This window comes from Canis lupus, chromosome 1, assembly GCF_048164855.1.
Source record: "Canis lupus baileyi chromosome 1, mCanLup2.hap1, whole genome shotgun sequence".
Taxonomy (NCBI): domain Eukaryota; kingdom Metazoa; phylum Chordata; class Mammalia; order Carnivora; family Canidae; genus Canis; species Canis lupus.
In genome coordinates, this window is record NC_132838.1 from 8513827 (window position 1) to 8529738 (window position 15912).

The window sequence follows — 15912 nt, forward strand, 5'->3', positions numbered from 1 at the left end:
TAGCCAAACTGATTCTTTCCAAGGGCTCTTTGGATTTATAGTAAAGACAACCTGAACATGCAGATTTTCTTGCTCTTTGGTCTCACCTACCTTCTTATCCCAATATCTCCCTTGGTAACCACAACATTTGAGAAGAGGGAGAAAAAAAATGAAGAGAAATCTTTTATAGGATTTAGCTCAAGGTGCCCAGAATTACAAATTACAATTTTCATAGGCATTCACAACAGTCGTCTGATTGGAGCTCCATGCTTGGAAAATGAAAAGGTTCATTTCTGATACTCCTCCCAGGCCGTCCCGCAGCACTCGCTGACATCCTACCTTTTGGCTCCTCTGGCAGCACTGTCACCTAATTTAATGTCACACCTCAGACGATCCAGGTCTGCCTTCCACAGACAGAACGTCAACAACAAGGGAAACACAGCTCTGGTAGGGGGGTCACAGCCAGGCAATTTCACTGTTATTACTGAAGACTGATCAGAAGCTCAGCAGTGACCGCCACCCTTGACAGAGCCGGTCCTGAACAACCAGAATTTCATTTCATGGCTCCACTTAAAAAAAAAAAAAAAAAAAAAAAAAAAACTGGATATACTTATGAAATCACCCTTACGAAGTTCGGTGCACGATCTTGATTAAACGCTTCTGTATTGTTGCATGACAGGGTTTCGGGGCAGAAGCTGAGAGCATCCTGAAATCAAAAGTAGTGATGCCAGTTGCAATTTTTCAGTTGAAAGAGAAGAAACGTTCCCCAAGAATAGTCCCTTATGCCAAACCAACTGTTAGAGCAGAGATTACTACCCTTGCTGCAGTTTCCTTAAGCTCAGAGTGGTTGCAAGTAAAAAGTAACAGTTGTCAGGCCTCACAGTGGCTGGCGGGGGGCCAGGGGACTGGGGGGCCAGGGCCAGGCCCGGACATCTGGGCCTACCCGCTCGGGTCTTACCAGGCTCCCAGAGAGAGAACGGGCAGGCCTGCAGGTGCCGGGCCTCGGCCGGGAGCACCGAGGAGGAGGCCCGGTGACATCTGTGGGGCGGCCCTATTTGCACGCGGTTCATTCTAAAAGGATTTTTGTCTCCTCTAAACGGATTGCTCTGCCATTATGTAAAGTCAGAATGTTCTTCGATTCCCGGGACACAGAACCCTGAGGCTACGGAAATACACAAACACTCTCATCAAAAACAATCTCCAGGGCAGCCCGGGTTGCTCAGCGCTGCCTTCAGCCCAGGGCCTGACCCTGGAGACCCGGGATCGAGTCCCATGTCGGGCTCCCTGCATGGAGCCTGCTTCTTCCTCTGCCTGTGTCTCTGCCTCTGTGTGTGTGTGTCTCATGAATAAATAAATACAATCTTAAAAAAAAAAAAAAAAAGCAATCCCCAATTCTCTCTTTATTAAACAGATCACCTGCTATAGCTTTTGACAATTATTTATTGGCTTTCCGGTGGTTAAACCTCAAGTTGTATATCTTCTTCCCGATGGTCCTTCCACATACCTCTCACTACAGCCTGAACTGCTGCCGTCGAACTGAGAAGGGTACGATTGTAGAAATGTTTCACAGAGAAGCTGATCCAACATACTCCATTTAAAGGTGAAAATGCAATGACTGGTTTATTATTTTTGTTTACATCTTGATTCAACCCATTGATTTTTTTTCCAAAACCTCATCTTTTTCTGGCTCCTTGTTTCCCCAGAACATCCAAGGTCTCTGTAAGATTTCAAAAAATAAGTCAGCCTTGTTCTCATGGATAGTCTTACTCTGTTGTTCTCCCTGTATCTACTCTGTAATCTGAGAAAGAGCATAAATGAAAGGTTAACTCTTCTTTCTCTCATACACCAAGCCATTTTAAATTAGAGAAACGACAGGCAATATCACAGTGTGAAATACATATATATGTATATATATGGTATAAAATATATACATAATGTAAAGTAATAGTATACAATGTAAAATAGAAAAATAATATATCATGTAGAAAATATCTTCTACTTTATATGTAGAAAGTATATTTTCTACTTTACATTATATACTATTACTTTACATTATATATACTATATGTGTTATATATTATATACTCTGTATATTATTTACTATTACCTACCTGCCAGGAGGTAATGTAAAAAGTAGTATATAATGTAAAGTAGAAAATATATTCATATACATATATATAATTATAGAAAATATTTGTGTGTGTATATATATATATATATATATATATATATATATATATATATATATTCTACTTTACATTACCCATCAGAGGGAACTATAAACTGTAGGATTTATGGACAAATTTTAGAAGCACGGGGTCCTCCAGATTACTATTTTAAATTAGGGATTTTTTAAATCTCTCATTCACATGTTAGTTTAAGCAATAAACACTAAAGGCATGACCTAACTGGAAATGAACTTCTTAGTTGAAAATGTTTTAATATAAAGAATTGCTGGGATGCCTGGGTGGCTCAGAGGTTGAGCATCTGCCTTTGGCTCAGGGCCTGATCCAGGGTCTGGGGATCAAGTCCCATATTGGGCTCCCTGCAAAGAGTCTGCTTCTCCCTCTGCCTATGTCTCTGCCTCTCTCTGTGTCTCTCATGAATAAATAAATTAAGTCTTTTAAAATACATATATGTATAAGCCATTGAACTTGGTACTAGGTCTGAATGAAAAACCTAACTAGTTAGAAGCCAGGGTAGATTGAGTAGATTGAGTAGATTCTGCTATGACCTGCACTTCATCTCAGAGAATCAAGTTAACAAGATGGATCATTTTTTTTTTATCAGAGTTCAATTTGCCAACATATAGCGTAAGACCCAGTGCTCATCCCATCAAGTGCCCCCCTCAGTGCCCATCACCCAATCACCCCCAACCCCCCACCCACCTCCCCTTCCACTACCCCTTGTTCGTTTCCCAGACAGAGTTAGGTGTCTCTCATGTTCTGTTATCCTCACTGATATTTTCACTTATTTTCTCTTCTTTCCCCTTTATTCCCTTTCACCATATTTATATTCCCCAAATGAATGAGACCATATGATGACTGTCCTTCTCCAATTGACTTACTTCACTCAGCATAATACCCTCCAGTTCCATGCACGTTGAAGCAAATGGTGGGTATTTGTCGTTTCTAATGGCTGAGGAATATTCAAGATGGATCATTTAACTATGTGAACCACACTTCACTTTTAAACACATAGAATGGTACCTGGTAATTCAAAATGGCATCTGGGAGACTCACAATCACTAATGTAGCAAGACCTCAGCTGGCACCTGACAAGGCTCAGTTCCAAGATGATTCTAAATAGTCTTCTTGATTGAGCTGCACAGTGATGGACATGGGCATTGTTTACTTGAAAACTGTGTTGACAGCACCTGCAACTTTAAATTCATGATGCTCTTTGAGGATTCTGCTGTGGTTCAAATTCTGTACCTCTAGAACACTGGTTCAGAGAGAGCATTACCTAGTGCAGGAGGAGGGGAGGGGCATCATGCTCAAGGCACTGTTTCCATCACAGAAAATCTCCCTCCATGGAATGAGCTCTAGGAGTGTGATCACTGACCTGAGCAGTAACCTGTATCTTGTTTGTTCTCTGTCTTCAAAAATATTGCAGGTTATGTAGATGTCGACACTGTCTTAGCCTGGTTCCAGCGAAGGCCATTATTTTCATCCTATTTTCTTTGCAGAGCAATAGAGACAACAAAACAATAGACACAGCAAAGCTTTGATCGCTAGGCATTTTTTAAGAGTGATTAACGGAACAGCAATGCATGTGTTCATCCCAACTTGGTTGGATAAAAACCAAGTATTTGTCAAAGTTGTATCAATGAATTTAGTCACTGTCTCAGATAGAGGTCTAGTAGATGGATAAAGGCAGATGTAAAGGAGTACAAATGGCTGCTTCCACCATGCCAGGCCCCCTGCCAAGGATTTCACCAACATGATTTTACTTATTTAATTCTGAAAACATTTCTTGGGATAAGCAAAGCTGTAAAAAAGCAACTAATAGTCCCCAAGCCACAAACCTAGTAAAACGCAAACTTAAAATCTAACTCAAATTTTTCTCACTTAAAACCTTATCATCTTTTCATTATACCATCCTTCGAAATGTGTATTTTTTAAAGACGTTATTTATTTATTCATGAGAGACACAAAGAGAGACAGGCAGAGACATAGGCAGAGGGAAAAGCAGGCTCCATGAAGGAAGCCTGATATGGGACTCCATCCCAGGACTCCAGGATCACGTCTTGAGCCGAAGGCAGATGCTAAACTGCTGAGCCACACAGGTGCCCCTAAAATTCTGTTAACTACTTATTAAACTCATAAGAGATTTCATATTTTCCTACAGACTACATTATATATTTGTGAAAGTGTACAGAAAAAAATTAATAGAAGTAATAGTAAATAATTATGAGAAAACATTTTGAGGGAAATAGACTAGAGTACCTAATGATGTTAAAGTAATTGCCAACACTTTAAAAATTGCATGATTCACTGTTTGGGATGATATTGAAGCAGCACTAATTTCATGAAGTAGACAAAAGAGAAGTCTTGTTTATTCAAGAGATATTTGTTAGAAGATCACTATGTGGCAGGTGCACTATTAAGTATTGGATACATAGCCATGAATAAAGTAGCTAAAGCACCGAGTTAGGGCTGCATGGATGAAGTGGTCAAAATGCTGGTCCTCCCTTAATTCATTCCTCACTTTAGGAGAAGTGGGATTTTAGGAAATAATTTAAATTTTTTTTCACCTCAGCTTCCTAAACTTGACTTTGTGTTGTATTCCCAACCTCGTATCTTACCTATAGGACTATATCTTCCAAGTTTCCTTGATATATGGACAGGTGGACGTATGGAATCAGTGAACAAGATAAGCCTTTCAGGAAGGAAGGAAGGAAAGAAAGAGAGAGAGAAAGGGAGAAAGGGAAGGAGGGGAGAGAGGGAAGGAGGAAGGGAAAGAAAGACAGACAGACAGAAAAACCTCTCATGCACCAGCCATTGAAACTAAGTCCTGGGAAAACAATAATAAAGTGTAAACTCTAATGTCCTTCAGTTGTATGAACGAGAGGATGAGAGCCTAGACTACTGTACCAGAATGCCCTTACTATAAAAGTCTCAAAATAAATAAAACAGGGTTATAGGGTAATAGGAAAATGAGTAAAAATTGATGATTTTTTACTCTGATGCATATATTGAAATATATTGCATCTTTTCTGCTAGAAGGAAGTAACCTATAAGTACTTGCATGTCTCTCTATAGTAGTAATTAGAGGGAATTATTGATGGGCTCACAGAATGAATGAATAAATATTAAAAAGAGTACCAAGGGGTGCCTGGATGGCTCAGTGGATTAAGCATCTGACTCTTGATTTTGGCTCAGGTCATGATCTCAGGAAGATCAAGCCCCATGTCAGGCTCCATGCTCAGCATGGAATCTGCTTCAGATTCTGTCTCCCTCTGCCCCACCCCCCCCACCCCCACCACATGCTCAATCTCTCTCTCTCTAAAATAAATTAATAAATCTTTTAAAAAATAAAAATAAAAACAGTGCTGATCTGATCATTGGGAGGCCCAAGCTCTAGTCCTCTCCACCACTGGTTGGTTCACTATTGAACTGTGCAAGTAATGCATCTCAGATCTCAGTTTTCTGATGAGGAGGATGGTTACCTTTAAATTCTAAAATTCTGAGATGATGATTACTTTAACTATAAATTTTAAATATATACTGGGTCTATGTACACCTTAAGATATCACCCAAAGAGAAAGTTTTAGATCCAGTTAAGTGTCCTCCTAAAATGCAGAGGCAACAAATTTAGATATTTGCTCCCTATTCTGGGATTATACAACATTAAGAAAGAAAGATAACACAAATCTGTCATCTGTGCCAAAAAGGATAAAAATCATCCCTTCTCAAGCTGAAAATATTGATGCTTTTGCTATAATTAAATCCACAGGAGAACTAACCCATCCAAATAGCAACAAATTCTTCTGTGAATTGTCACATACTCCTATGCACTAACAAAGGCCCATTCCCCATATTAAAGGAAATGCTGAACAAGCTAGACAAGAAGAAATTTTTATTTTTTCACATATTTATTTTCTACTCATTTTCCCCATTACATTAAAAAAAAGGTCTTCTGCAATTCAGAAGAAAACTTTTGAAATAAAATGACATACACCCTCAAGGTTGACATCCTACGCTTTTCAAAGCACTAGCATTGTTAAAGCTTAAAATAACCCTGTGGAGAACTTATAACCAGTTATCGTTTCATTATTTTGCAGATGGGGAAACGGAAGCCTAAAAACTGGAGTCCCTTGCTCAAAGTCAGAGGGCTAGAAAAAGGCACAACCAGTGTTAATTGTAGGGTAGATATCTTCTCCCAACCACGACAAGGTGAGTGGAGATCTATTTTTACTCTGTCATAATTAAAATCATTTCAGCAAAGATTTTGTGTTTGATAGATTAATAGTGATTAAGTTGTTAGTATCACAATAGCTGATTAATACTCTAAGCCTTAGTTGATGTATTGTCAGAAACTATATATTAACTTTAATCTTAATGTCAAATATTCTAAAAATACCTAACATAAGTGTCATAAAGTCAAATGAATATTTAAGATTATACTTATAACTGCTCTCTGTTACTGAATACTTAAGTTTTAAATCACCTGTAAGATAGAGATGAGTTTAGAAGGAAGATTTTTTAAAAACTCTTTGTTTCTTGGGTTTCAGTAATTTGGGTGTATTTGTTTTTCATGATCAAATGTAACGTATATGACTAAAATCACCAGAATACAGAATAACAAATGGATTACATTGAGGAATACTTGTTATAAATATAGGCTATTACATGATCCATTTGAGTATAAAAATTACTCTATTCCAAGAAGACAATTGAAATGATTGCATCGATCTATCACATCCATCTTGGCAACCACATACAAAATTATCAGAGCTCTTCCATTTTTCTACCAGTTCTGGTTTTGTGTTGTTTTTCGTTTTAATAACTGACTCCTTGCTATGAAATGTCACAGAAGGAGAGTTCTCATTAAATTTCCAAACTTTCCAGAAATAAATAAATCTATCCAACTTCACTGGGATCTCAGAAAACAGACTTTTCTGCAGTTCAACTCTGTACCAGACTTGAGAACCATTCGTTCATTCTGGAGCCGCTAGCAGGGTACATTTACTGCCCTAGTTATGATGTCTGCAGAGTGCACGGAGAGGGTGGCAGAGTCAACCCACCCTTTCTCTCAGTGGGTCAGGGACCATCAGAAAGACAGGGCACAGAAAACGGTCACAGGTAACACAGGAGAGTTCCACAAAAGGGATATTTATAAAGTAGGGGGACCCAATAAGCAAGAATAGGGCATCTGCCAAGAGAAGGAGACCTCACGGCAAGAGAGGGAGCCCTGATGTTCCCTACTTAAGGAAGACACTCACGTGAAACGGACTTGTTTATCACTTTGTCATCAAGCCATATCATCTTAATTAGGAAACTATTTTGAAAGAAAATGGACAAAGCTGGTCTTTTGTAGTAACTGTGATGGAAGCATCACTCTGAAAACTTTCTCCTCTAACCCATGAGGAAGATCACCTCTATAAATTCCAGTACATATATGTCACCTGCCTAGAGATTACACATATTATATATCTTGTTGACCATTATTCAGTCCTAAATTTTGGTTTGATTCTTTTAGTGATGAAGGACAATATGGATACATAATACTTATCAGGCAATAGGTATTAAAATACTATGTCACCAGATCCCTGGGGGAAAGGCTGACCAGGAGCCCTTTTGTTCCTGGGATAACAGAATTCTTTTCAGCTCAGCTCTACCAACGCCATACATTGGCCAAGCCTGACAAGAGGCCAGGGGAAACAGCATCCCTCCATGCAGCCAGAGAAAGATGGATTGATGAGACAGTGCAGGGTAGAGAACGGTGGAGACTGAGTAGATTCTGAGGAACACCCAGACAATACCCAAGACAACCCCCAGCAAAAGCACACAACAGTCAGAGACTTTTCCCTCAAACAGGTTTGGGAAAGGTGTGAGAACAAAAGGAGAGCCAAGAATGACCCCCACGCAAACATGGGAATGAGGCTGGGTTATGCTTTACCTAACTGGACTTTACCTGACTGGACATCATGCTTTACCATCTGTGGAGAAACTATTAGTCCAATTTTACAGATGAGTAAACCGACGTGCAGAAAAATTCAATAAATTGCCCAAATTCATACAACTGGCAAAGGGCAGTGCTGGGACTTGAAGCAAAAGCTTTCTAACTTCAAATCACACACTTTCCCTGTAGGGACCCCACATCCTGAGGAATACGTGAGTGCGATTTCCCGCTGGCCTGAGACGTAGCTCCACTAGGGAAGATCAGATTTTACCTGACCCTGTTTGTATCACGATTAGCCATAGCAGAAGATCCTTGAGACTTGGTATTCAAAAAAATCCATTAAACATGAACAGAACCAGCCATCAAGAGTTTGTTTTTTGCCTTTGCATCTACTGGAGACACATACTGGAAGAAGAAAATGTGCCATCCAGGCAATTTTCCTCTTTGCCAGAGGCATGTATACCCCCTGAGAGAAGACATTGTCATTTCTATAATACTGGAACGGTTAATATTTATGCTTACTTGTCTGCTACTATCCGCCCCAGGACAACTTGAACTAATTTTCAGAGTATAACTAGCAACATGCTTTGTAAAAACAAAAGAAGAAATGCATGTAACCAAGCTGGTTTTGATTTGGCCTCAGTAAACTTCTCTTCCATTAACTCCCTTCAATAATCCAACAATAATTTCTCTTATGTTCCTTAAGTAAAACACTCACATGAAATAGACTTGTTTATCACTTTGTGACCAGCCTATACAATCTTTTTTTATTGAAATAAATTTGACACATAACATTGTGTAAATTTAAAACATATAACATATTAGGGAGCCTGGGTGGCTCAGTTGGTTAAGCACCCAAATCTTGGTTTGGGCTCAGGTCATGATCTCAGGGTCAATCGAGCCCCACAATTGAACCTACTTAGGATTCTTCTCTCCCTCTCCCTCTGCCCCAACTTGCCACCCCCAACCTGCTCACGCTTTGTCTCTCTCCAGAAAAAAATATGTTAATTTGATACATATTGTAATACGATTGCCATTGTAAAGATAATTAGCACCTTTATTATATTACGTAATTAGCATTTCTTTTACATGGTTGCAATAATTAAGCTCTGGATTCTGAGCAAATCTGATGATATTCTGGTCTATATTCCCTATACCATGCATTAGGTCCCTAGGATTTATTCACTACTCACTGCAAGTTTGTCTCCTGAAACAACATCTGTCCTATCCCACCACCTCTCAGCCCCTGGTAATTACCACTTTACCTTTTGTTTTAATATGTTTGGCTTTTTTAGACTCTACATGTAAGTGACATCATGCAGTATTCATCTTTTCCGGCGTCAAGATTGTCACAAATGACAGGACGTCCTTCCTTCTCATGGCTGGACAATATTCCTCTCTCTATATATAACAATATTCCATTATATATATAAAATCTTCTTTATCCATTCATCTGTTGATGGGTACTTATGTTGTTTCCATATTTTGACTATTGTGAATAATGCTGCAATAAACATATACCCAGAAGTAAAACTTCTGGGCAGTATGGCAGATTTAGTTTTAATTTTTAAAGATTAGATTTTAAATTTTTTTTATTGTCTTCCTATAGTCATGAAAGAGCAACATGGATACTTAATAGGCAACAGACATACATTAAAATACTACGTAATGATCATTGTCTAGGCACTATTGACAGGACTGCACAGAGAAGGTCCAAGGGATAAAATGACACACACATACACACTCATCATCATCATCATCATCATCATCATCATCATCATCTTTAGACCAAAGGACTTTGCCATCTGATGGGATGGGTGAAATTCTCCTACAAGCTGAGACAGATATGCAAAGAAATCACCAATTTGCAGAACACCACAAGCATTGTTATAACTGCCAATTTTTGCAACTCACATAAAAGACAGTACTATCTACTTTATATAAAGATATATATACACATATACATGGAAATGGCCTGGTATAATATTTCCCACGCTGAGAATAGGGATTCCATCTAAGGAGTGTAGGAGGAGGAACTGAAGACAATGGTCAAAGGAGGATTTACCTTCACCTGTAATGCTCCAACTTTTATAAGATGAATATATTTTTGCACATGTTATGTATTTTTCAAAGTCTTTACAAAAACACAAATAGTATTATATACAAAGTTGTACTAGCATGGATGAAGGAAATGTTAAATGTGCCAGTGTAATCATGAAAGCCATCTTAGAGGAGGTACCATCTGAATTTAGTCTCAGGGATAAATAGGAATACTCTGAGTAGAAATATGAGAGTGGTGCATATCAAGAGAAAAGCAACAGAGTATGAGAAAACAAAGAAATAGGACAAAATATGGTGAGTCCTGGAGAGGGAACAGTCATAGAAAAGGGTTCCTGTGTTTCTAACAGGCTTGCTTCCAAGACTAAAGAGTTTAGAATCAGGGTTATCAACTTTTAACCCATGGCCCCTTAGATAAACAGAAACATCTCCTGCCTGCCTTTAATGTTAATTGAGTTTTATTTATTTATTTATCTATTTATTTGGAAAGAAAGAGAGAGAGAGAGAGAGAAGAGCATGAACAAGAGAGTGAGCACAGGGGGAGGGGCAGAGGGAGAAAATCTCAGACTCCTCACTGAGCAGAGTCTGACTCCATCTCATGACCATGCGACCATGACCTGAACCAAAATCAAGAGTTGAATGCTTAACTGACTGAGCTGCCCCAGGCACCCCTGAAATTTCAAAAATAAATTAAATATTGAAACTAAAAATAAAACAAAGGAATAACTTTAGAATTATATCCATACACATACACACAACACACGCACAATTTAGTCATATGATCTGGCTACAAGTTTTATATTCTGTGGGTCATGAAAGAGAGAAAACACAGCTCATGCTCAATATCAATGCAGTTATAGACAACAAGACACATAAGGCAAGTACTTCTCCATCACATACAGATTAAAAGATGAGAGCATGTCCAAAGCCAGCAAGGGAACACCAATTTGCCTCGTGATCAAATCCTAAAAGCTACTTTCTAGAAGTTAATTATGCCAAATCTGTCAAATGTTAACTTTAAAAACTAAAACTTTTCTGGATCATTTGATGAAACTGAACATCTCCGAGGAGGGTTTTGTGCAAGCTCCCTTCTACACCAGGGCATAGGAGGCCATGCACTCATTCTCCAGATTGGTTCTTCCCCAGATAAGGTGTGCTTTCCTTCCTTTCAATCACTGTCAAGACCAGGGCCCTTTGAGATCTTCATTAAAAGGATGAGGCATTCGGTGCCACAGTGTCTCATATCTGTGGCTGGAACTTATTTACAGATGCTGTAGGTTTTTTCCTCAGTTGCAAGTTCAACATTTTTGAAGCTCAGTTATTTGCCAAATATGCTAAGCTCTCTTGAAAATTACCATTTTTGGAAGATTGAAGCATTTAGTGTTTTTCCCTGGTGTTCCAAAACCAGAGCAACTTCAGGTTATAGATCTGGACAAGCATATTTCCCTTTGACAAGATTGCAACATGTTTTCTGTAGCCTAATTACAATAATTTATAAGCAGCCAATTTCAGGTCTCTTGAGCCAACCTTTGTGGTACATCCAATTAAGTCTTTTTTTTTTTTCTTTTTAACATTGGACATTTACTAAAGAAAAGAAGTCAGTCCATTGGATGAATGGACAAAAAAGAAAGATTTTGGAATGATGCCTATCACCTGGCACCATCTGATCCATGCTCGGGGTGCTCATAAGCCTGGGGTGGTCATTACTTTGGGGGGAATCCATGTTAATGGCTCCTCCTGGACCTAAGACCCAAGTGTTTGAGCAACATCTTATCAAGCACAAGCAAATCTTGTGGGGGGTGTATCCCAATACATCATGTTAATGGAAAAGTTGTCATATCAACCACAGTGGAATGTGGCAAAGCTATATATTTTTTTAATAGTACCTACTCTTGCCTTAAAAAAAAGCAAAACCAGATTCTCACTGAACCATTAAAGTTGCCAGGAAGGGAGCACTGAGAGACTCAGTTGGTTAAGTGGCTGACTCTTGATTCTGGCTCAAGTCATGATCTCAGGGTCCTGGGACAAAACCCACGTCAGGCTCTGTGCCTAGCAAGGAGCCTGCTTGAGATTCTCTCACTCCCTCTGCCCCTCCCTCTACTGTCTCTCACTCTCTCTCCTTCTAAAAATAATAAATCTTTTTTCTTCAAAGCTTCCAGAAAGAGGGTACAGATTGCATTGATGATTTTCTTCTAAGACCCTAATAGTGTACAGAGTTCTAAGGATCATTGGATGAACTATGATCTTTCTTAGGGTTAAATAACTCAGAATAGTCTTCTTAGAAAGTTATCTTTTGATGTGTAATACATTAGGACAAAATATATTCACTACATCAACTCTAAAAATAAGTAAGCCCTTGGTTTTATCTTTTTCCCCTCCCTTGAGTAGTGAAAGCATCTTCAAAAGAAATTCCCAAACACAGGGGGAAAATGGGAAAATAGCTTCATTTTTTTAAAACTTCAAGTCCAATGAGAAGATACTGTAATCTGAATCTCAAAAATTCTGATAGACGTTCAAATGATGTCACTGTGGAAAATAAGCAAATTCTAGCATTTACAATCTTCACACTGCAACGTGAACAATCTGCTATTCAACATTGGTTGGTAAGTAACCAAATTAATAGCAAGAATGAAGTCCTCCCTTGGATCACAGGGCAGGGTTTTCAAAGTTAATATTTGCTTGTGAACAATCTGATGCATTCCAGAGAGAATAACATGTGTCCCTTCTTGATCTTCCCACCGAAAATCTCTATTACAACACCAGCATCGCTGGCACTTCATCAGTTAATGCTTCAATCATTTTTCCCCAGATTATTTCATTATATCAAAAAATTTTATTCACTGGCAATGGCTATCATAAGCTTTACTGTAATCCTCAGGGCTTGAGACAAATTTGGATTTTTTTTTTTCCATAGGCCTTTTTTAGCCACATATGTATAAATTAGAAGTTGGAAAAAATTGTTTTGCTGTAAAATTCATTGCAATGAATAGCATAAGAGTAATGACATCATTCTTGGCACATTTTACAGTTTGACACACTAAATTTTTTTTTGACACACTAAATTATTAATTTAATTCTTGACTACTATGACAGTTGGTTTCATGTGTCAACTTAACTGGGCCATGGTACCCAGATATTTGACAAACATTATCTTAGGTATTTCTGTGAAGGCATTTCTTTAGATGACACTAACATTTAAATCAGTAGACTTGGATTAAAGCAGATTGCCTCCACAATGTGGGTGGGCCTCACCCAATCAGTTGAAGACCTTAATAGCACAAAGACTGACCTCTCTCTAAGAAGAAAGAATTCTGCCTTCAGATCCACATGGCAGCATCAGCTCTTTCCTGGTTGTTCAGCCTGCTGGCCTACACTGTAGAATTAGGACTTGCTGCTTCCACACTCATGTGAGCCAATATTCTTTATATGTTCATGTTTGATGCATAAGAAATGTATATACAGGGGGCTCAGTGGTTTAGCACCTGCCTTTGGCCCAGGGTGTGATCCTGGAGTCCCGGGTTCGAGTCCCACATTGGGCTCTCTGCATGGGGCCTGCTTCTGCCTCTGCCTGTGTCTCTGCCTCTCTCTTTCTCTCTGTGTCTCTCATGAGTGAATAAATAAAATCTTTAAAAAGAAAAAAAAGAAATGTATACACAGGGATGCCCAGGTGGCTCAATGGTTAACCATCTGCCCTCAGCTCAGGGTGTGACCCTGGTGTCCTGGGATTGAGTCCTGGATCTGGCTCCCTGCATGGATCCTGCTTCTCCCTCTGCCTGTGTCTCTGCCTCTGTGTGTGTGTCTCTCATGAATAAATAAATAAAACCTTAAAAAAGTAAAAAGAAATGAAGAAATGTATACACACTCACACACACACACACACACACACACACACGCTATTGATTCTGTTTCTCTGGAGAACTCTAATACAACTATACATCTAAACAAATTCGTAGGGATCCCTGGGTGGCGCAGTGGTTTGGCGCCTGCCTTTGGCCTGGGGCGTGATCCTGGAGACCCAGGATCTAATCCCACGTCGGGGTCCCTGCGTGGAGCCTGCTTCTCTCTCTGTCTGTGTCTCTGCCTCTCTGTCTCTCTGTGTGTGACTATTATGAATAAATAAATAAAATCTTTAAAAAAAATAAACAAATTCGTATTAAATTTCTTCCTCATTCCAGGTACAGTTTGTAAGTCCTTGTAATGAACTTTTCCATCAGGTTTCCTCAAAGATAAGACATTTTAAAAATATCTATTTTTAATTGGAACTGTAAGTTCTCAGATTTTAACTTTTTCTTACATAAAATCTGCATGAGGATGACTTGAAATTTTTCAAAGTAGTCGAGAGGGGCCATGTGAAATTCTTGCTCAGAACTTTTAGACATGAAATACTCTGTCCCCATCTACAGTTCCACTCTTTTCAATATACGTGAATCAATCCTAGATATAAGCCTTGTAAATTTTTCAATTTTATATTTCCATCATTAGCTACCTCAAAGAAGAGGAAAACAAAGAGTACTGACCCATCATTCTTGCAGAGAAAGAAACGATGCTGGTTGCTTTTGATAGAAAGCAGATAGAAGTCTTCCAAGCATGTGTTCTTTCATGAATGATGAAAAAGGAACTTTGTGTTTATTTTCAGTAGGAATCTATATTCAGTCTATCACTAGTCAGTAATTGGTGATGCCCACAATAAATTATTTTACATTGATAGTCTTTTGATACTTGGCTGATAAAGCCAATATTAAAACTAACTCCTAAAAAAATAAAATAAATAAATAAAAATTAAAAAAAAAAAAAACCTAACTCCTGCTGAAGACAAAATAAGAGACAGGATGCTTCTAGGGGTTCTAAAATGGCTTTTATGTACTAAATTATAGTATAAAAATTATTTGATTTTAACAAGAGTAATCAAAAACTTGATTACTGGTGGCTATGTGCATAAGCATATTTATGATTTACTAAAAAGAAGTCATTTGAGAGGCAATCACAGAGTTGTTTCAATGGTTCAAGAAGGCCATTAAGCCTAAGCTCCCTCAACCTTGTTTCAGGGTCTTGTCCTTGTCCTCAGGCTTAAATCTTCATTGTCACAGGATGGCTGCCACAGCGCAGGCATCATGCCAAACCCAGAAAGCAAGGGACAGCAAAAATAAGATCTCATTACAGATCTCTCGCTTATCAAGGAGGAAAATTTTCCCACAGAAGCCTATCAGTCTTCCTGTCATAGATTATGTCCTAGAACTGGGTCTCATGGCCCCTTACAACATTCACCTTCAAAGAAACACAGAATTGGGGCACCTGGGTGGCTCAATCGGTTAACCATTTGCCTTTAGCTCCGGTCGTGTTCTCAGCCCATGTTGAGCTCCCCGCTCAGTAGAGGAGTCTCCTTCTTCCTCTGCCCCCTCCCCTGCTCATGTGTGCTCTCAAATAAATAAATAAAGTCTTTTTAAAAAACAACACAGAATTGCTATGATTCTGAGACCAACTATGATTTGTCCACCAAAACTAAATACTTTGCCATCTATACAAAACTGTAATTTTTTTAAAATTTATTTATGATAGGCACACAGTGAGAGAGAGAGGCAGAGACACAGGCAGAGGGAGAAGCAGGCTCCATGCACCAGGAGCCTGACGTGGGATTCGATCCCGGGTCTCCAGGATCACGCCCTGGGCCAAAGGCAGGCGTCAAACCGCTGCGCCACCCAGGGATCCCCAAAACTGTAATTTTTGTTAGCCAGAATGAATAGAAGCATA

At 38.9% G+C, this 15912-nt stretch overlaps 1 long non-coding RNA gene across 4 annotated transcripts in view; it reads left to right on the forward strand.

Annotated features, from left to right (window-relative positions):
- LOC140630344 (uncharacterized) overlaps positions 1-15912 on the forward strand; it is a 94802-nt gene that overhangs the window by 57381 nt on the left and 21509 nt on the right. For 3 of the 4 annotated variants that reach the window (XR_012028108.1, XR_012028110.1, XR_012028109.1), the window contains one exon: positions 6266-6377. This is a non-coding gene — a long non-coding RNA (uncharacterized lncRNA). Of the gene's footprint in view, positions 1-6265; positions 6378-9401; positions 9523-15912 lie in introns of those variants that run through there. The other variant, XR_012028111.1, reaches the window with a different exon arrangement.